The sequence below is a fragment of the Coturnix japonica genome, chromosome 4, assembly GCF_001577835.2.
Source record: "Coturnix japonica isolate 7356 chromosome 4, Coturnix japonica 2.1, whole genome shotgun sequence".
In the NCBI taxonomy this organism is placed as follows: Eukaryota; Metazoa; Chordata; class Aves; order Galliformes; family Phasianidae; genus Coturnix; species Coturnix japonica.
The window spans coordinates 18,183,162-18,205,312 of NC_029519.1; the positions used below are offsets into that span (position 1 = coordinate 18,183,162).

Consider the following 22,151-nt stretch of genomic DNA (forward strand, 5'->3'; position numbering starts at 1 on the left):
TTTATTAATCCCAGTTTAATCTAGAAAACTCAAAATTTAAATATGAAAACAGCATGTTTACATGATTTCCTCAAGATAGCAGTTAATTTATGGCTTATTAAATTAGTAATCTTCATTTGTTCTTACTTTTCCTACTTAATAAATATAACGTTAACTATTCTTCAGAGGCAATTACCTTTCATAAGCAACTCATTACCTTCATTTCATTTTATGAGAAAGACAAATTATATATGCTAATAAGCTTCTTTGTTCTTAAATTTTATGTGATTCTGCATAACAGCACAGTCCTTAAGGCATCTGATAAGAATTCACTATGAAGTACTGATGATCACTTTTCCTGGAGCTCAAGTGGGTGTAGTAACACCAGGAAATGCTTTATAGATTCTCCTTCGATGCTGATTACTTATGTCTTGATCTCCAGCGGATTGGCTGCTCATTCTCTTTCTAATAATGATATATTACCATTAATTAGTATTGCTACCATAAGCATTATCATTACTATTATTGGATCTGGAAGAAAAAGCAGACAGAGATGAGAAAAAAACCCACCTATATTTAAAAAAGAAATACAGAGCATAGAGTGGCCTCACAAGCCCAGACCTTCTACAATCTGACAGTATATAAAAGCTTGTGAGACACATCTTTAATGATGCAGTGTTTCTGTTTTGTCTAAAAAGTGCTCCAGAGGAATTTTTCTTCTTTCTGTAGTGGATTAAAGAGAGATCTCCTAGCTTTAACTGTCTGTCCTTAGATTTTAGTGTATTGTTCTATGAACACACTCTCAGTGGTTGCCCAGAGCAAAAGCTGTGGATATTAAAAACCTGGATGAAAAACTTGACAACCTAACTGGGGGGAAGAGAACCTCATTAAGCTTCTATCTTCTACTTATTTTTAGGTCTTGACAATTTTTGATGTTATAGCTCTCATTTTTTGGCCTGGTCCACTGAACTGGATGAGACCCATGGATGCTCAGCATCCTCAATGCTTTTTCTATTGCCTTTATTTTGACAACCACATTTTGGAATACACTTAATTGAATTTAAAGGCTATATGCACCTTGATAAAGTCTTCAGAGTGGCTTATCAATAAGGCTAGGGGAGATTTTACATAGAAAAGATCGTTCAAACAGCATTTTTTTTTTTTTTACAAAGATGGTGTACTTACACAGCACTATACCAATTTTTCTGCAGGCAGGGTTCTTATTAAAATTATTTACTTAATACCCATTGCCTCACTCTTTGCTCAAATACACAGCTCTACCATCTTCGAGAGTTAATCCTTGGTTTATTTACTTATTTCTACAGGCACAAGAAAAAATTGCTACACATTTTTCCCCCCAAAATACATTCAGGTATTTTATCATTCAAGAATTATGTTTATCAACCACTGAATTTCTCTATCCATAAGCACAGTAGTAAATGTATGGAAGATTAATCTAATTTTTTATACTTTTCTATTCGATTTAACTGGTGATGATTTCGAACAGGAGGAAAAGTATATACCAAGCAGATATTCTGTAGAGAAATTTCCTTGTTTATAATGGAATGATGTTTATCTCTGATCATTTTGATAACTAAACATAACTTCATGAATCTTCATGCTCTAATATTTTTCTGGAAAGACATCGTGCACTAAGTTTCTTATTTAACTCCTAGGCAGTTCAATTTCAACCAGAAGATAGACAGAAGAATTTGCTAGATGGTTCTATTCACTACCAGATAGTCAATGTGGAATTTATTTGGATCCAAGTCTGTCACCAGCACGTAGGTGGTAAACAAACTGTGTCTGCAATTGTGCAGTGAATGGCATACAGACAGTTCTTCCTGACTTCAAGGAAGCTGATGGACAGATCTGCAAGTATGTAATCAGCTCTCTAATTGCATTAGATGGTAACAATCCAGAATTAAAACAAGTGGCAGACTCAAACAATTAATTATATTCCTCTGAACCAGAAATCAGTGATGGCTTGCAGAGAGGATATCAGACAACATAGTTCCTGCTTTCATTCCAAACTCATAGCAGAGACAGGAATACTAGACACATTCCTTTCTTTGATTTGTTACATCTTCCTCATGCTTTATTGACAGTTTCTGTCTGTGTATATGTATATAATTAGCATCCAAAAAAAAGTAGCTTTGTCTTCTTCCTGCAGACTACAAAGATATGACACACATGAAGTAATTAGATATTTTGGTTCCTGTAATATCTACAGAGTACAGTCTTTGCAGAGCAACAAACTTAAGTGGAAGAAAGCCAGCAATACAGACCTGTCCATGAGGATGCAGCCAAGGGTGCAGAATGGCAGCTTTCCTTGTAATTGAGTACTTCAGAGTTAGGCAAATCAAGATAAATTTGCACTCTTCTGTGAAAAGTTGATGCTTGTCATTCTGTAAACCAGTATGGTGCTTAGCATAGTGTGCGCTGTAACTACAGAGTTGAACAGAGAACACTTTGAGTATGTATTTCTGCAGGGTATTTACTGCATTGCATTTGAAGAACTGAAAAATATAGAAAGAACAAAAGCAAAGAATTGTGAAAAATCTCTGTCATCACCAACATCACTGCTTGTTTGAACAGGGGCTCTTGTACCTGATTTGTGGTACACGTCATGCACATGACTGCCCCACCACCACATTCTCAGCATACTTATTCTCCCCTCTTAACTAGTTTATCATCAGAACTGTTTTTAGCTTATTTCTTATTACTTGCCTGAAGGAAAGACAACCAACACACACTTTTTTTTCTCTGATTTACTCTTCTAATCCTTAGGGATAAGGATTGTCAAGGTCCTTAGGCAAAGGAGACAAAGAGAGCTTCTCCAACAGCACTACAATGGGAATTTAAGCTAAAAATAGCATAGCCTCCAATGATACCTATTCTTCTTTTCATACTACATACCATATTTTCCTTTAAATGACTTCATGTCTGAATACCCTTCCATAAAGCTTCCGAAGGAGCATCTATTTTTTACATTTAGTTTTGATTCACTGACTTCATCAAAGGCTTAACGAATATAAAGAAGAGATAGACAGCTGAATACACTCTACCTTTTTGACATAACAGAGTGGGGATTATGCTACACAGGCAATTTGATGATAGACTGTACAGAACATGTCACATATATTTTTAAAAAGCGAACTCTTTACAGCAAGTTGTCTGGCTGAGTGCAGAAGCTTTTGTAATATGCTTTGAAGGACAGGATGAGAAAAAAAGGCAAGTTACTGTACCGAACAACTTCACTTAATTGCAAATCACTGAGTTGGTTACGCAGGAGGTACCTGAGAATGCAGACACAATTTTAATGAATATTTCCCCCAAAAGCTGAGCGTTCCTGTTTTGTTCAAGGCAAATTAGTTTGGCATGGTGCTCTGTGTGTTCTTTGTTTGTGCCATCAAAGTAGAACAGTTTAAGGAGTGAATAGAGAAAGTTTGCTCTCTGCAGATTTTTTTGCTATTGTTTTTTTTTTTTATATTAAAGCCAGAATTGCATTTTGTATTCTTATCATATTGTCCACAAACTATAGGATTTATGAAAACCCTAAATGTCTGTAGTTTATGTACCACATCTTTACAGATTGAAGACCTCGGCCAAAGCTTTTCTTTGTTAAATTCTATCTTATAAATAGCAGAGCATCTTCAAAGTATCAAAGGCAAACACTCCCCTTTTCCAGGGATATATTATAGCTTTGTCATTAGTTTTTTTCTTTGCAAATGAAAGAGCTAGAATCAAATACTCTCTCCAGGAGCCAGAGAAAGGATCTCTCACATTTGTAGTAGATGAAGGGGCCAGGGGAATCACCCATAGTGGTTTCCTATTTTGGTAAAAAAAAGGACCAACTTGGCCCAGGTACGCAGATCCAGTTTTGTCTCCAGAGATGCATCTCAGATAGAGAAACAAGTTCTTAATTCAGTTGGAAACTGAGAACAAAACTATCTGGGTTCAAACTGATTTACATTGCTTGGAGTCCCCATTGATTGCTTAGGTCCATGGCTAACTTGTACACCTTCCTCAGACATTCAGTCATCTTGAGCTTAGCACTGAGCTTGTGTTTTCTTAGCACACATGGAAAAGATTCACAGGGTTAGTTTATTAATATGCCACTTATTCTCCTCAGCAAGTGTCAAGTGAAATTCAATCAAGAGGAACTGCAGGTGCAATGGGAATTACCAACTGATTGCTACATAATTCTAAACAATCCCCTCGGTTGAACTACAACTGATCTCTCCAATGTTTTCCTGTAAGCCAATTAGAAACTAACAACTGAGTCTGGAAGACATAAAATAGAATCACAGGACAGAACAGAAAATATTAGAAGTCTGCTTTACGTCCTCTATTTGCCACAAAACCCACAATAATCTGCCTTTAGAAGAAAAGATACTGAACAGAAATTTAGAATGATTTGTACTGAGTTTTAATTCTGTTCAGATGAGAAGTACAGCTGAAATAATTTGATACTTGTAGAAAGTATAAGCCTAATTCTATTTTTCTACAAACTTTTTACCAAACATTTAAGGTATGTGGGGAAAAAATAATCAAACAAATACAAAAATTTATCACTGCAAATGATAGCTGTTTCTTTTAACTCTATGACTTAACGCTTAACAGTGCTTCTGTTACTGCGTGCAATCCTTTAGTTTTGGCACATTAAAAACTCTTGCTCAAATAAATGTAGTAATCACTGCCTCAACATAAATACTAATTTAAGAAAAATAATCACTGTTGTTCCATGTTTTTTGAACCCTTCATCTCTTTCCAAAGAGTCCTCATGCTAAAAGCGCTTATCTTCTTGGAGGTAAGCAGGAGGATGGGGGGAGGAAGGGGGGAGGGGGGGGGGGGTTATTTTGCATTTTTTGCTTAATTGAAGAAAGGTATTAGGCTTGTTTCAATTCTCAGCTTTCTCCCTCACTTTCCCCACAATTATTCCCACCATGCATTATCTTTGCTGAGTTTAAGCTCCCTGAGGCATGTCTGCTCTGTATTATGAAGTTATTAGCACAGCGGTTCATGTTTTTTGTACTTCAGGTGGAAAAGTAGCTTCAGATTCCTGAAGTACCTGCAATATTCTTGGCTGTTCTCCACAAGAACATAAACACTCTCACCCCAAAGTGACAGGCATTCATCTAAGAGAAATGACTGAACAAATCAGCCCAAAGTCTGGTGGATGCTTCTATCTACATGGTGCACTGCAAAAGAGATAACCAAAAGAGAAGGTATATGAAGGATGCCAGGAAACTGTGGAGTCTTAGTGGAGGAGTTAAATAAAATGTACAACTTGAGAAAACTGAATGCTTGTTGAGATGCAAAAAAGTGTGTATTATTCGGTGAAAGCTCTACCAGATTAATTCAACAAAATCATTAAGTGACAGGGTTTTCAGACACAGTTGCATAAATCTAAATAAACATAGCAAGCATGCCTGCTATGAGTTTTCTCTCTTGCTGATCATTTTTGGAAGTTAATTCTATCAAAATACTTTTTGCATGGAGCAATGAATAAACAGAAATGGAAATCAAGTGAGATAAGGTCTTTAATTATTTCATGTACCATTATATAGTCACTTTTGAACAAATTGGCTTATTTTTTTGCTGAAAGATCAAATTCTTGTCTATTAGAAGGATCAGAAAACGCCACTGTACTCTGCAGATATTAATCAAAGAGAATTTTATATTTTGAACAATTATTTCAGCAGAATGAGGTACAAATATCCAACTGTGATACTACCTTTAGGCAAATGGGAGATGCCATTGACATGGAAAGCACAACACGAGTAACCCTAGGAAACTAGCTTTCAGAATCATCCATAATCAAATAACTGCTCATCTACAGTCCAGATGCAGTAGAATCAAAGCCAGTCTGCTTAAAAGATGGGCTCTTTAATTATGCAAAATAAGTTAGACCAATTAATAACTTTTTTGGCAGTGATATGAATCCTTTGGTCAAAAATCAGCCAGAATTTTACCTAAACTAATCTACCAGGAGGCACAAAATATGCCAAAAGCAATTTAGAAATCTTGGAAGCGCTCTCATTTGAACTGTGCACATGAAACACCACTCTAATGTGTTCCTGTAGAGTGAATTCAGTTAAGCATAATATTCTGTTAAATTTACTGCTAAAATATTTATCTTGTACTGAGGGGTTAGTTAAGACCATACAGCAGACATGCTGTTTTCATGCTTTCATCCTGCTGAGATCCACAGATGGACTATTCCAGTACATTCAGGTTGCTTGGGCCCCAAACTCAGTTGCTCTACCTTTGGGACTGTATTCTTAGAGCTATTTCCCATCAGGAAGAGCACTGGATTTGGGGCTGCATTTCCTTCTAGAACTTGATTTACAAATAGTTTATAGAAGATAGTTAAATTATTGGTGGATGTTAGAAGTGAGCTACAGATGTAAGTAGTTAGTATTATGACTGTTAGAGCACACAGTCAAAAGGAGAGTTAGACCAGATAACCTCCTCAGGCCCCTCTCAGTTTCTGCCATTCTATGGTTCTTGGTTTGCTAAAGAGCATTAGGAGCCATACACAAGTTAGTGCATTTGAGATCTGTCACTTAAGAAAACTGAATCCAGGCTCCTAACCAAGATCATCAATCATCTTCAGTCTTCCCAAGGAAGAACAGTGCTTGCAAGAGGCTTAACACAGTCAAGATGTTTCTTCTACCCTTGAAAGATGTTGCTGACTTGACACGAAAATTATAGATCACAGTGACAGCAGGTCTTTTGGGCGCTTCTTTGCATTTTTACTGTATTTATATTGACATTTTCCCTGAACGTTACCCCTTAAGCAGCATGAGGTAATCATTCCTCAGTCTGTATTTTTGACACAGGTCCAGCACAGATAGGGCTGCACATACACAAATCTTAGTCCAAGTGCCTCATAACTGTTTAATATCTGCATGCTGAGTCCTACTGTCCAATGGAAACACTGTTTCCAGCTTATAGGCATAGAATGGGGACTGTAGGTACAGATGAGTTTCTTAAGAGTATCTCTTCTATCTAGTTTTCACGGTATCACACACCCTTAGCTCTGATTTATAAGAGTGAATTCTCAGTAATCATGTTGTCCACGTGGCAATAGCCAGAGGAGGCACGTACAGGGAGTATGCAGTGTGGTAGAAGATGAAATCAGTTTCAAATTTGCATTTGGGAGATCAGACAGATCTCACTTCACTGCTTCTAGAACACAGGGACACGTGTCATCTTCAAAATAGATACATTATTTTTATATCCTTAAAATTAAATAGAACTATTTGCACAGCGCTGGATTATTGCTTAATGATGTGAAAAGGAAACATCATTAGGATGATTAGAATATAATCAGAACAAGAATTTGTCTCTTCTATCAGGGATTTACAGTATTGTTTACTTATCATAATAATTAGAAGCTTAAATTTATTGCAGGAATATAACAACTGCAGTAAGGAATGTAATTAACCTTAGATTGGTAACATATTGACATGCAAAGAGCCATGCATTGACACATCCACCACATCTCATTTACATAGGCCCTTTACAATGATGATTTCCCTTGTTTGTCTTTTTGCTTTTATTCTGTAAATTACTTTCAAAAAAAGTACTGAACACAAGTTTGTAACTAAACTGTTTTGTTAACTGGAACTAAAAAAAAAACATGCATGAGTTTTGCTCTGCAAGATTCATTTCAGCAAAGGACTAAGTAATCATTTCACCACAATTCCCTGAAATTACATTCTATTTTTTCTCCCACAAATCTGTTTCTTTGGATTCAATATATGATGATTAAATTGCAAATATATATGGAAAATTATACACTGTACACAATATAAACTGTTCTAAATAACACTGAACTTTTACTTTTCAGGTGTTACAAATGCACTTTTTCTGAGGGACAAACATAATTGGTACTCTTTCGGCTTTACATTTTAGCAAAGATTATAAAATTGTATTATATTTCTGGATTAACTTAAGTGTATGTGATTCAGTTCTTTTAAAATTTAATCCCTTTTTATAGAGATAATTGCCTTGCTCTTGGTAAACTGGGCTCGATCAGGTAAGCTGGCTGAAGACTGCAAATCTTTTAAAGGAAAACCATTTTGTTCATTCATAAAATGTGACCATGATTGAATATATAAAGGAATATAAAGGAAAGTACTTGGATATGTAAATATGGGTTTATGTGTACAATTATAAACTACGTAATATTCACAAAACTTTGTTTTCTGATCTCTTCTGTGTAGTACCAATGAAAACTATGCCCAGAATTCCAAAACTGAATATTATGAAACCCATTGACTTCTAGTAGATTCATGGTATTTGTAAGCTCTCTGTGGCAAAGAACCATGATGTTTCAGGAGGCTTGAGAGGTACACTTCTAACATATCCTTGATCAGGAGAAGGTATAAAACCCCCCTTACTCTTTCCCTTTGTAATTATATTTCATCAAGTGTTCTGCCAGCCCTCAATACAAGAAACACAATTTAATTCTACCTGATTTGTAAGGGATTCCAACTGTATCATTCATTATCATTCTAAAAGACTTATCCTCCTTTTCCAAGCAATGCCAGAACCGGTCACTATCTCACCCCAGCCAACAGCATTATAATAATCTTCTGGCCAGATGAAAGATAGGTGAGCTTATAAAACACAGTTTAACATACTAGGTTGATTCCATCAACTTTTGATATTTTATCCTTTGTCAGGCATGTATTCAAGGGTTCTTTTGAACAGCAGAAATGATATATACAATCACTGGTTGGTAGATCAATGCAGCACTTATTGCATACAAATTTTAAAGTCATTTGCAAGGTAGAATGCTTGCTTCTGTTCAGGTTAAAGTGTTAGATAATATTTCCCAGTTCTACCTTTCCTATGTAGCTGAATCATCATGCATCACATGCTCAGTATAGGTATGTGAAAATGCTTGAAGCAAGACATACAACAATGAGGCAGGGTGACATACAGGTGAATTAGTAAGTAACTTAATGGCTTATTAAGTCCTAATTAAGTAGGCTATCAAAACACTTGTTTTTCTATTGAATTTTCATATTTCATCTGTGAAGATGAACTTCACTCTGTTTCAGAATGTAGCTTTGAAAGAAGCTTGTATCTTGAGTATAACTTAGATTTTAATATTCAGACTTCTAGTTTCCCTACAAAATTAAGTGGATAGATAATTGTTGTCTATGATATTCCTAGCATTGGAAAGGCTCAATAATAATCTGATCAGATGAGGTGAATGTATATCTAAAAAAAACCCACAAATGAAGTGAGTGAACTAGTAAGTCCTATAGCTAATGTGTGCTCAGAGATAACAGATCTGCAGAGTGCATTATTCACCTGATCTTGGGACTAGACAGAAGTAAATGCCTGAGGAATTCTGATTAACTATTCTAAAGGCATATGTCATATGCTGGGCCAAGATAAAGCTGAGGATTTAAGATACATTTTTGTACTGTGGCTTTCTTATAAGCCAAAGATAAATTTTCACTTGATTGCAATGGAAAGAACGCCTACTTGTCTGCTACACAGAATCACAGAATCACCAAGGTTGAAAAAGTTCTACAAAATCATCCAGTCCAACCATCAGGCATGATAAATATCCTATCACTAAAAGGACAGAAATTATAACTTCTGTAAAATGCTAGGTCTTTAAAATTACTAACTTGGGGCCAGGTCCTTTTAAGTGTTGAAGATGTCTTAAAATAAACCAAGAAGGCTGTTTCATGTATAGAAGTTCTGGCTGTCGCTGGATAACCATAAAGATGTTAAACAAACCTTGGTCACAGTTCCTCCCTCCACCCATCAGAACAAGTATGGTTACAGCTTTCCTGTTTGTGATTCCCACTAAAGAGTACTGGCATTTATTCCAGAAGAGGGAAAACTAACAAAACATAGATTTTCTGCTTTGCAGAAGAGATGTTTTCCGTCCTGTGTCAACAGGGGCTGGAACTATAAGATAGGCATTCTAAATTTTCTTTGGCTGGCCACAGATATGACATGAACAACATAATGGGCTCACAGTACTAAACCAGAGCTTTTCAAAGTACGTGTTAAATTACTACCGTCTACTGTCATTACACACACACAAGCTATTTTTATCTCTAGAATAGCAGACAGCTTTTTCTCTGACATTTTGTATTTAGCTTGATTACAGGTGTTACAAGCATTCTTCCATACAGTCCTCACATTCAACCTGCAGACACTAGCTCCATGTTTCATATTTTCCACCCTCCCCTCATGGCCCACCATTTTATTTTCCAGCAGAGACTAATTAAGACTGATTTCACTGAGAGTTTTCAGTGCTTCTTTATAATTTTACAGGACTGCAAATGATCTCAGTGAAAGCCTTTTGCAGTGTTACTCTCAGCAATACTGTACATTTAACTTCTACTTAGGTGACTAATTTATCTCAGGGAAGAGCCTAAAGCTTATCTGTTGAGGTCTGGTGTTCAGATATACAGAAGCTAGATTTTATGCAGTCACTTGCAGAGACTCTCAGTCCTCTGCACACGTGTGCATTTTTATCTGCCCTCTGTATTAACAATGGAAATTTTATTGTCTCCTTCTCTGTGGCATAGCCCATGTGCCTCATTCTACAGCCAACATTTGCCTGCTGGTCCACTACTTTACATTGCAATTCAAACTAGTTTATAAGCAGGAAGGAAAGGAGGGAAATTAATTTGATTCTTTTAATGTCTGTGAATTAAGAACTCCAGCTGTGGAAAACTAATGCAATGTATGGTCCTGCCAACATCAGCAGCCATGGAAGTGCCTGCTTCCAAGGATTTGTTTAGATTTTGGTAAGCGGATTCTGAACCAAAGGAAGCTTGTTAATTCTTGTTTATAATGAACTAGATTAAAAATACAAATCCTCATGCTACGACATATTTATTGACCTTACTTCTGCCAGCTTTGCTGTTTTATTCTTCATTAGAAAAAAAATCATCAAAGTTTCTTGAATCTAGGAAACTAACTCTAGGGAAAAGTTCACAAGTAAATTCTATGAATAAAAAAAAAAAAAAAAAAAAAAAAAGACTTGTTAAAAGTATGACTGATGAAAACGTTCAACCGAGAAAACAGCATCAGCTCCCAGCAAAGAAATCTAGACATGCTTTTTTTTTTCCCCCTTTGAAAGACTATCAAAACTAAAGTGGAGGATATTTAATATTATCTTTTAATAAGACCTGTCTTATCTTCTTTTCAAAATTCATTTGGAAAACCTGCCAGCAACAGAAAACATCAAGAGTCAAGAGAGAAGCAATGCTCTATGAATCAGCTGCTATACTCCTGTGGCTTCAGAATTGTAAAGGCTTCAGTACGTTTGACAAGTGGGGAAAATAACACCATTAATTCTTCTAATAATTACAGAAAAGGCACATGGATGTTTTAAATGAACATTGCCCATTACGATGCAAGGATATTATATGGGTTAAGCACACACTACAGAATTTTATAACCCTGATATAATTATAAACAAGCTTGCCACTACAGAAAAATAATGGAGAAAAACACAATTGTGTGAGATTGCTGTTCCTCTCTTATTAGGTGCTGTGAATTGCTTGACAGTCCACTGTCATTAGATGCTGTTGGGTGTAGCAGTTGGATTTACGACCTTCCTGCATTTTCAGCTGAATGTCAGCACTACAAGAATAAACAGAAAGACCAATTGCACACAGATTTTTGCACTACTCCTCTAACACAAAGCTGACCTATTCAGTCCGAATGACATCCTGACTGTACTAAAGGCAACAACAAAATCTCTCCTGCATTCATTCAATTTTATTTTAGTTTCTTTTCTTTTTATTGCAAAAATTTCAACATAAACACCAAGGAATAAGGAGTTTATCTATGTAGTCCCTGATTGGCATCTCCTGGATTTCAAAACCTCCACTTTTCAGACATATTACTGTGAACCATTCTGCAAGAACTGGGGCATGGAGCCAGCCCAGGCTCGAGGTGCTGCAGACAGCTTCTGTGTACCCCTAGGGATGACAAAGACAACTACACCATTCCACATGCTAGGTAGGAACATAACATTGCTGTTAGATGACAGAGTTCGTAGCTTTTGACTTTCTTTTCTGCCAAGTTCCCTGATTTCCTTCCATCAGTGTGCATCAACTGTGCTTTCTTCCTGTAGTCCAAGATATTTTTTACAGTCACTATAAGTCACTAGAGTTTGAAAGTTAAAAATCCTAGGCCTTCTTTTTCACCCCCCCACCTACTAGCTGTTTGTTAACCAAACTTGTGGGTGTTCTCCACAGCTTTGTTTGAATTCAGAGCAAATACCTCATTCTGCAGAGATATCCAGCTCTCAGAGTTCTCGGGGATTGCACTTTAAACAAACATGTTGTTCTAGTATATCTAAGGGATTTGCACAGAGCTTAAACTCAGTGCACAGCTGAATGGCATTTGTGATTAAAAGGCAACACTCAAAATCAAGTGGAAATAGATCCACCCACACTGGAAATAAAGAGCATTAAAAACGTTTGAGGACTGCTCACAAACATTACTGAACAGCTGACACCACAGAAAACAAAGGAATGCAGCAGGAGAAAATGGAATGCACTTTAATCTTTTGTTACTGTTATTTCATGTATTTACCCTCTGTGTGCTGATTTTCCCTCATTCCATATTTATTAGGCCACTAACTGCTCATCTACAAGGCCTCGTTCTTTCTGCATAGATCCACTACCACATCCCTGGAGAGCTGTTGTCCCAACACAGGGAGCTTCATACAAGCCTGAGAACAGCTGCTGGGAGAACACAGAGGACTGCCTCAAAGCACACCAAATCCTTTGAACAGAACAGATCCTGCTGCCAGGATCCAGCACAGAGTCTGCCAACTAGACCACACTGTCCTACCACATGCAACAAGCTACATCAGAGAGGTGTCTGCTATAGAATCTGGTACATTCCCAAAATGACCAGGCATGGGCCATTGGCTTACATGGCAGAATGACATCTGGCAAATACATTTATCTATCTCCTTTTCATTACTCTCCCACTGTATCAGTGGAGATGTCTGTAAATACAGCTTGTTCTACTACTGGAGTACAAAGAATAAAAGAGTTACAAAGAAGAGGAAAAAAAAAACTGTATCCTCACCTGCATGCAATTAAGTGTGTTGTCTCTGATCACAGCCGGGAAGCAGGTAGAAAGAACAAATAACCTCAGAGATGCTACTCAGGGGGAAGAGAATATTAAAGAGTAAAGTGGATGAAAGCTACTGGATAAGCATTCTTCTGAGGGAGAAGATAAAGTAAATAAATAAAGTCAGTGGCTGAGGCAAAACATGCAGCTTATCATCATCACAGCATCCAGTCTTTTCTTCTGACATTCATAATACAGAAAAATCTCAATTAATGAGTTAGGAACAGCTCTAAAATGATGATCCAGACTTCTCCTTGAGAGAAGCAGTGGTGTAATAGATATGTAGTGCTGATTGTGAAGTACAAGAAAGGGGGTGGGTACTGAGAGAATACTGAATACAACAACAAAAAGCAGTCAGGAGAAAGAACGGGTCACCAGTGATAGAAAGCATGAAAAGGTGCATGTTTAAAAAGCACGATCAAACTGAAGAGGGGAACTGAAGAAAGCAAGGGTAGATCACAAGCTGGGCATAGAAAGGAAATTTACTTGTCAAAAATGGATATGATCTTCTACTTATTCAAAATACTTACATACTTCTGTGCCAGGAATAAGAAGGTTTGAAATAAGACAATACACAGTCATCTGTCAAATATTTTCATTTCTAATTTTCTCTTTTTCTACTCCTCTTTTACAAGAGCATTTGCAAATGGGTCACGTGGTATTGTTAGGTGATTCTTACCACAGTCATGTTCTTTAATGAGTGCACATCAGTGCACCTGATGTGAAACACATCACAACTCTGTAGCATTTAGAAAGAGAAACACGGCAGTTCATTTATTATAATTAAATAAGAAAGTGGAAATAAAAAAGAAGAATTCATTGAACAGAGCAACTAATCATCACAAACTGTCTTGTTAACAGCTATAGATTCCTTTCACAGCGGGAAAGTCATCAATCAGGAGAAAGGCCAAATGATATTGAGTTCTGTTTCTTAGAGGTCACTCCTCACAATCAGAGTGGAAACTTTCAAAACTTCCTTCCTTTCTGCACTATGGATCCAAGTGGATACTTATAACATGATGCCAGCTAGGTTGGAAATGGCCTTTTAAAGCAGGATCACTAGAAAAAGAATTTCTTTTGATCTCTCTCACACTGACTGGGGTAGACACCGCCTTCTGCTGTGACTACAAAGAGCTTGTAGCAGAATTCTCATCTAGGCTTGTAGAAAGTGGCCTGGGTATTTTCCACTGCAATGTTCCAGACTCATTTTATACGGAAAGTCAACCTTGACTTCCTTCCTGTTAATATACCAAGTTGTTCAAACTTCTCGATGTGATCATGAAGCAACTGATTTCTGTTCTCTAAGGTGTTGTCTGAAAGTTCTACTTGATTTAAGTCATTTAAAAATGGCCGTGCCGTAGTGGATGCAGCTAGCTGCTGCTCATTTGTGAACAAAATGTCTTTATCTAATCCATGGAAATGATCTGCCATGCAGGACGGGGAAGAAATATTTCACTAACCCATAGGGGACTCCATTATTCAATTATGGCTGCAGGCTCGTAGCATGGTGATCCCAGAAATCCTGGGATATATCCTGGTATAGTTTTATCTAGGCACATAACATTCTCCCCCCTTGACCTACTTAAAGATGTTCCATAGGAAGGGCATTTTAATGTTTTTAGCTTGGCTGGCTTGCCAAATGTAACAATTGGAAAGAACATCATGATGGAATGATGATACAAGAGGTATAATGACAAAGGGACTAATGTAATAGAAAGGTGTTATAAGGGAAGGAAAAAAGGACTGCTTACCTATCTCCCAAGATCTAGGCTTGCAGGGGAAAACTCCGCAACTCTGGGATATCCAGAAAGAGATTTCCACAGTAGCAGCCAGCCCATAAACAAGGTATAAGAGGTTGCCTTCATTTTTGCTGCTAGGGCTGACCAGGTCCTTTCCCCAGGTGCTCAATCAGCGGTTCAGGCCATGACTCAACAATGACTGTACATAGTGCATTGCTGGTACCCATTCAGTGCTGCATTGTTTGCAGTAAGTAGATGAATCAGAACTTGAAAATTAAAAATTCATATGAAAGAAGCTTAATAGCCCAACACTGAAAGAAAAGGACAAGATACTTGAACCTAGCACTGCACATCAGACTCTTCCATACTTCAGGAAGTAACAAAGGTGTTCTGATATTACTATTTTTAAGACAAAACAACAACAACAAAAAACACAAACACAATTAATAAAACCACAAAATAATGAGAAGTTGTATTCCTCCCTCCCATCACCCAGTATATTCCAAGTTCAATCCCTGTAACAAAACATATTTTCTTATATGTATAAACATAAGCTTAGAAAGATACTAAAACCTCCCGATATGAGATAAAGGAGCAACAAAGGCAAAGGATAATCTGCTTGAATGTAACAGCATTAAGTGCGGAAAAAGGGAAAGACTCTCCTTTTCTCAGGAAGGCCCATGCAGTCCTTAAACAAGTGGAGATCACCAGATGGTCTTTTGCTTCCACTGCCAACTGAAGGGATGTTGGCCCTGCTTTCTCATCCAGTGCTCAATCACTGTTTCAGGCTGTGATCTAGCATTTCCCATGCACCCTCAACATAAAAATCCTCTGGTAGCTTGTGTGTTTGGATAGCCCTCACAAGTTCAGAGTTAAAAGAGCAGAACAAAATAGTACAGTTCAGTTGGAAGAGGCCTACTAAAATCAAGTCCAACTGCTGGACCACTTCAGGGCCAGAACGGATGAGCAAATGACAGCCTATCTAGGGGGCAGGCTGTGAAGAGTAGGGGAGAAGGGTCTTCAGAATGAATAAATTTCTGCTGGCATTTGCTCCACTTACACAATAGCTATTCCTAGATCACTGTTCTGTAGTTTTAATAGTGTACTTGGAGGTATAGGAACATGGTATGTGCTTTGCCGAGAAAGTGACCTACAGTTCTGAGTAAGTTTCCTGTAGAAGCACCTACAAGGACAAATGCACCACTTTTAGTAAACCATCAGAAAGAACTTAACATTCTAGATGTCCTCATACACAGTCTATTTAGTGAACTACGCCATACTTCAAAAAAAAAGGCAGAAACTGATGAAGCCTGAGAACTGATGAATACTGCATAGCTGCTAACGATAACAGCAGAAGAGAAATAACATAACTACAATTTCTTTTAGATCCTCCTCCACCCCTAAATTTGCATGTTCTTTCTTTTGTTCCACGGACTGAGGCATAAAGATTACAGTAACTGTTTGCTAATCTTTTCAGAAAACAATTTTCACTAGCTGCAGCATAATAGTTAAAGGAAACAAGATTTCTTAAACGTGCAGCTGAAAACATTATGAAACAACACATTTACTAATCAAAATTTCTCAGAATATATCGCTATTAAGAATTAGAAATATAAATCATACTTCTAAAGAAGTAGAGTTACTCCCACATTTTGCCTTTCATCTTCTCTGTCAGTTCTCATTGATGAAACTTTGGTCCAGAGTGAGAACAAAGATCCAGCAATACATTCCTCCGTTCCACATGTGAAATTCTGATTCTTTTAAAAAATTAAGGTAAACTCCCACCCTGATTTAGTGGCTGTATCTATGCTGCAGGTTTCAGCTGTGCTCTAAGGCCCTGCTCTTATGGGACCCAGCTGTGTAAACTTGACTCCAAACTCAAAGGAAATTAGGTGCAAGGCAGTTGTGTGGAACCCTGCAGTGTCATAAGATAGGTAAAACTGCAAGCAGGTAGGATTAGTAAGATGACTATGAGCAGTAAATAATTCAAGATAAAGAAAACAACAACAACCTCCACTAGAGTAGAGAATTAAAAAATCCTAAAGAAAAAAAGGCTTGGTTGAAGATGCTAACTCAGCAACATCGAGGATCTGCTTCAGCAAGAAGCAGAGCCTGTCCATTCTCCTGACCTTTTCACCTAAGTGGAAAGCCTCTGGGAGTCCTATTAGATGTGGTGAGCATACTAACACATAGCCTACTTACTCATTAAATCTCAGCTGTCTTTTGTTCATGTTTGCCAGTAAAAAACTATAATATGCACTTAAGCTGAAATATCCCGCTTGCAGAGCCTTCTGTACAAGCTAAAGTTGATGGCTGTTGATATAGTCTACCTAGGCTCCAGCAAAGCCTTTGACACATCCTCCCACAGTATTCTCCTGGGGAAACTGGCTGCCCATGGTCTGGACAGGTACACCCTCTTTTGGGTAAGGAACTGGCTAAAGCGCCATGCCGAAGGGGTAGTGACTAATAGAGTTAAGTCCAGCTGGTGACCTGTTACAAATTGTGTCCCCCAGGGGTCACTGCTCGGGCCCAACTTGTTTAATATCTTTACTGATGACCTAGATGAGGGGACTGAGCGTACACTCAGTAAGTTTGAAGATGACATCAAGTGGGGAGGTAGTATTGATCTGCCAGGGAGGCCCTTCAGAGGGATCTGGATAAGCTGGATTGCTGGGCTGAGGTTCAACAAGCCCAAGTGCTGGATCCCTGGCAGTGTTTAAGAACCATCTGGATGAGGAACTACAAGATATGGTTTAGTAGCTTGTGGTAGCAATGGTAATGGGAGGATGGTTGGGCTAGATGATCTTGTAAGTCCTTGCCAACCTCATTATTCTATGAAGTTCTCTACATGAAGTGGCTCAAAGGGAGAGGCTTAGAAGGTTGCCAGGGCTCCCCACATTGGGGAGACCAAGGGTCTGGTTCTTGCAGCTGTACAAAGCAAGACCTTGGCTGGGACAAATCTGCCCTGTTCAGTTAATTCTGGAACAGAACATGGGGCATGGTGGTCACAATGCAGTTAGAATAAGCACCTAGACCCAGAAATGGTACTCTGAGCGCTTCAGGTTAGATATGACCTATAACAAAAGATAGCAATCCAATTTGGCATCATTGCTTGCTGGTGAACCTATGCTTCATCTCCACAAACAGCAGGTAACTAGTCCTCTGTTGTGGCTGGGGTTGTTACAGACTCAGCTGCGGTTATAACACCATAAAATCCTTAAGAGTTGGAAGGGACCCATGATGACCATCTAGACTAATTCCCCTGCAATGAACAGGGATTGTGATCTATAATCATACTCTTTCAATGTTTCATCATGATAGATGCACTCTGTCTTTACCCTTTCTTTGTCACTAGCAGCAAATGAACTGTTGAAACTTCTGGAGTATGTTCCATTACAGGACATTCATTATTTAACAGATAAGATTCATTGCTTCATCCACAAATTACAGTGAGACAAAACCATCATTAAAAAGAATTAGAAGAGCTTAAAGTTTCAAAAATTGAGTCCAAATTACCTTATGGAATCAGGAAGCTGACCTAGCCCATTTTTTTGGGGGAACTAAATGAAAGAAACCAACCCAAACATAACACACACTGTAAATAAACGCTTTCATGGAAAGAGACCTGAGCCTTCCATTCATGTCACTGAACAACCCTTCCAAAAAGGTTGCAGAGAGATGTCTTATAATTGCTTAAACACACACAAAAGCCACTTTTTAATTCTGTCTAGTGTACTTACTTCCATTTTTGCCTGTGAAATAGATGAGAATACACTTTATATTCCATGAGCAGCCAGGGTCCAGAAGTAGCAGTGTATAAAGCGTGCACATCAATGAGCCTTACCAACTCAGATATTTTAAACCTCTGGGAAACACAGAATGTTAAATAGCAGCACAAACTGATAATGGTTAAATACAGGCCTGAAAGTAATAACTTGAAAGCATGAAATAATGCAGAAATGCTTTCATTATCACTAGGGATCAATACCTCCCACATCCTCTACCACCTATTATTTCTTATCCTATTCTGTGTATCCTGTCCTATATATGACTTTCATGAAGAATGCGCTTAGTGTTCTAAATGACGTTATTTTCAAAGTTGTCTGCAGGAGCCATTTTAAAATCTATAGTCTAGAGTAGACGGCCAGCCATTTTATAGACGACCTGCACAACCCTGAAACACAATTCTATCACTTAGGCTGAAAGCTGTCAGCTCTTCCGTAAAACACATTGTCTGATTCTGTTCTCAGCAGTGGCAGACTCAATTCACATGGTGCTTGAAAAAAAATAATCAAGCTGTGACCCATTCAACCTACCCTGACAGAGCCCCCCCCGATGGAACTGCAACAATCCTGAAGCTACCTGCTCACTTTGGTAACTCCCTTAATCTTGGTATCATTACCATCTAATTGCTCCCTGGAAATCATGGAAGGTATTGCCTTGTGGCCCATGCACTTGCACCTAGTGCCATTAATGCTACAGATAAAACAATGAGCAACAACCTGTTCTGACAGTAGCTATTTCAGAGAAACGAATGTGATAACTCCAGCAACCCCTATGCTTCATTTCAAATTACAGAAGGAGACTGAGAGTTTGCAAGGATAAATGAAATTGTGATAGAAGAAGGTCTGAACTTTACTCTGGTATGAATTTTTATTAATAGCACAGAAAAGTTATATAAAAAAGCTGGTTTTCATTCAAAATGAAACACACAGTGAATCCCCAGAATCCTGGGGTGGAATTTTGCAGCACTATTTGAAAACTACTTTGTAAATCCTGGAAGAAGTTGTGAAGACTTCTCAAAGAAGTTTTCTTAACAGCCATTATCCTGGACTGTGGCAGCTTATGTTTAAGACAACCAGACAGTATCTGGCAATTTGTCTTTAAAAACTCTTAATAGCAGTGGTCTTTATGATTACAGTGGAAAGCACCTATATACCTATGCCAAACACTAAAGCTCATTTTATGCAGACAGTATTTAAACCCTGGTAACTGATGGAGAGTCAGCACAGAGATAAAAGAAAAACAGATTCCCACAAGTAGTCATTGTCAAAGTCCTATCGTACCCCATAGACCAGATAACAGATAATGGATAATAAACCTCCTTGGTGCTAAGCACATCACAGTATTCACAGTATGAGATAATGCTCATTGAATTAATGTGAGAGACTGACTTTCACAGCCTCTAGGTCACAGCCTTGTTTAACCATCTAATAGTTATCTAAATAGCAGAGTCGCAATTACACTTGGGTAATGACTAGAAACTATTACTAAGAGGAAGAGATTGCAAGCTTAAAATGGAGAAATATATCCTCTCTTATATTTGAAAACTAACTGATTTTTAAATCAGCATTCTATTTTACTGAAGTTCCTTTTCAAGGAGCAATTTTTAGGTGTAGAGCCAGGGGAAACAGTTCAGCTATTCCTTGTACATATCTGGACACCTACGTGAAAGCTGTTTATGTTGTTTTTGTACAATAGGGACAGAAAATATTGGAAAAACAAATAAGGCATAAAATTAACATTAAATACTGTCAAACGAACACCAACAGGCAAAAAATATTAGCCGGATAATTATTCCTTTCTAATCAATAGCTACCGAAGATATTGTTCAGGGAAAGTCACTCCAAAGAATTATCCCTTAAGCTTGTTGCTTTGTACTCCCCCTTCATTTCCAATGCAAGCATTTCATTAATTATGAATCCCAGCAACATTTTAGTCAACGAAGCAACTATTTATTAGTGTAACTTCTGCATTAAGATCATGAATGTGGTTCTGTTGGTAGAGCCTAATCTTGAAGGCTTATCAAAATGCCCCTGTGGCAAAACAGCCTTGAGACCTTACTCTCTTACAGGCCTATCAAGCAAGAAATGGTATCTTTCCCTGTATAATCAACATAGAGTGCAATGATTAGGCTAGTATCTACAGATCATATAGCTAGAAAAATCATCACAGTGGAAAGGGATAATCAAAAACAAACAAAAACACTCACCTGGGTCCTTAGCATGCAGAAAAACTCCAAAGAGAGCAATCTCCAGAAAATCATACTACCCCAGTAGCAGTCAGGGTCTAGGTCTAGGAGAGGTGCAGCCAGGGTCCACCTCTTCTGGTCACAGAAGGCTGAATTGCCTTCACCTGTGGTCCCACATCTGACTCAGTGCTTGCCTCAGGTGATCAATCAGAGATTTAGGCCATGATTCAACAGTTCCTGAACATTCCCTCACAGTTCTTGTAAAGCCATATTGATCTGCCTTAGAAAAAGAACAGCTAGAATCATCTTGTCCATTGTAAGCATACCAAAGAGTCACAAGAAACTGGCCTTCACATCACAGTTGCTCACTTGCAGCTTTGTTGATAACATTTGGTATCACTTCTTGCTGGCACCCTGTCAGAAGCAGAAACTGACCTTTAAATTAATCACTGTGAGCTTCTGTTTTATATATCTGCAATGATGGTTGTCTACAATGGCAGTTAGTTTGGGCAAATTTTTGGCATTGCATGATAGCTCAGAACATGCAATTTTATGCTGGATGCAGCAAAGTCTTATTCAAGCTTTGCTAATATAGCAGCTTTGCAGCCAAAAATCAATTTTCACTCCTTTCTTTGAAACCTTTAAAAAAAAAAAAATTGATACCATTTTCACAAGTAAAAGTTCAATTCATCAATAAAAGGAAAGGGAATATTTACCAGAAATAGTTTTTCTTGTTTCTCATTTTAATTGGAAGACTCTTTGTTTAATGGTTTCTACAGGCTGTTGTCAGTAACATGTTTATGTGCTCTTTTAGTTAATTTGTTAGCATAGAATAAATCTGAGGCATACAGCTTCTTTCCTCTGCTTCCCCATGATGATTTATCCTAACACTGTTCAGTCAACAAAAAGGAAAACAGCTCTTTCTGCTTCTAAGTTATATAGTGGAACACAAAATATATATAAAACGTACATATGAAAATAAAAAGACAAACATTTTATACTCATAAATTTTGTCTAGTAGCATTATTCCCTGTGTGTTTTGGATGCTATTGAGTTTCCTCAAGTCACTTGTGAGATAGTACTCCAGTCTGCCCCAAAAGAAAACTGAAGACATCATTAACAAGGAAGAGACTTTTTCCTCTCCATTCTTCCAATATATTTCAGAGGTGGGAATGTTAGAGGAAATTTTGTTTTTTCTAGATTCATTGAGTCCCTGCTTTGCCTTCAGTGGCAACAAAGAGAGGAGACCTGAGGGCGATACCCAATTCTTATTAAGCCTTGAGTTCTCTACAGGCTCTGAATAACTCACAAGC

General features: G+C 37.7%; 1 long non-coding RNA gene across 2 annotated transcripts; it reads right to left on the bottom strand.

Moving 5' to 3' along the window:
• Positions 1–1,145: 1,145 nt before the first annotated feature.
• Positions 1,146–21,747, bottom strand: LOC107312973. 2 transcript variants are annotated; one of them, XR_001554707.2, is made up of 4 exons: positions 20,860–21,747; positions 3,954–4,052; positions 2,268–2,427; positions 1,146–2,153 (listed from the first exon to the last, which is right to left on the bottom strand). It is a non-coding gene; the product is annotated as an uncharacterized LOC107312973 (long non-coding RNA). The 2 variants fall into 2 exon arrangements; XR_001554708.2 differs by lacking the exon at positions 20,860–21,747 and adding an exon at positions 5,054–5,311.
• Between the last annotated feature and the right edge of the window lie 404 nt (positions 21,748–22,151).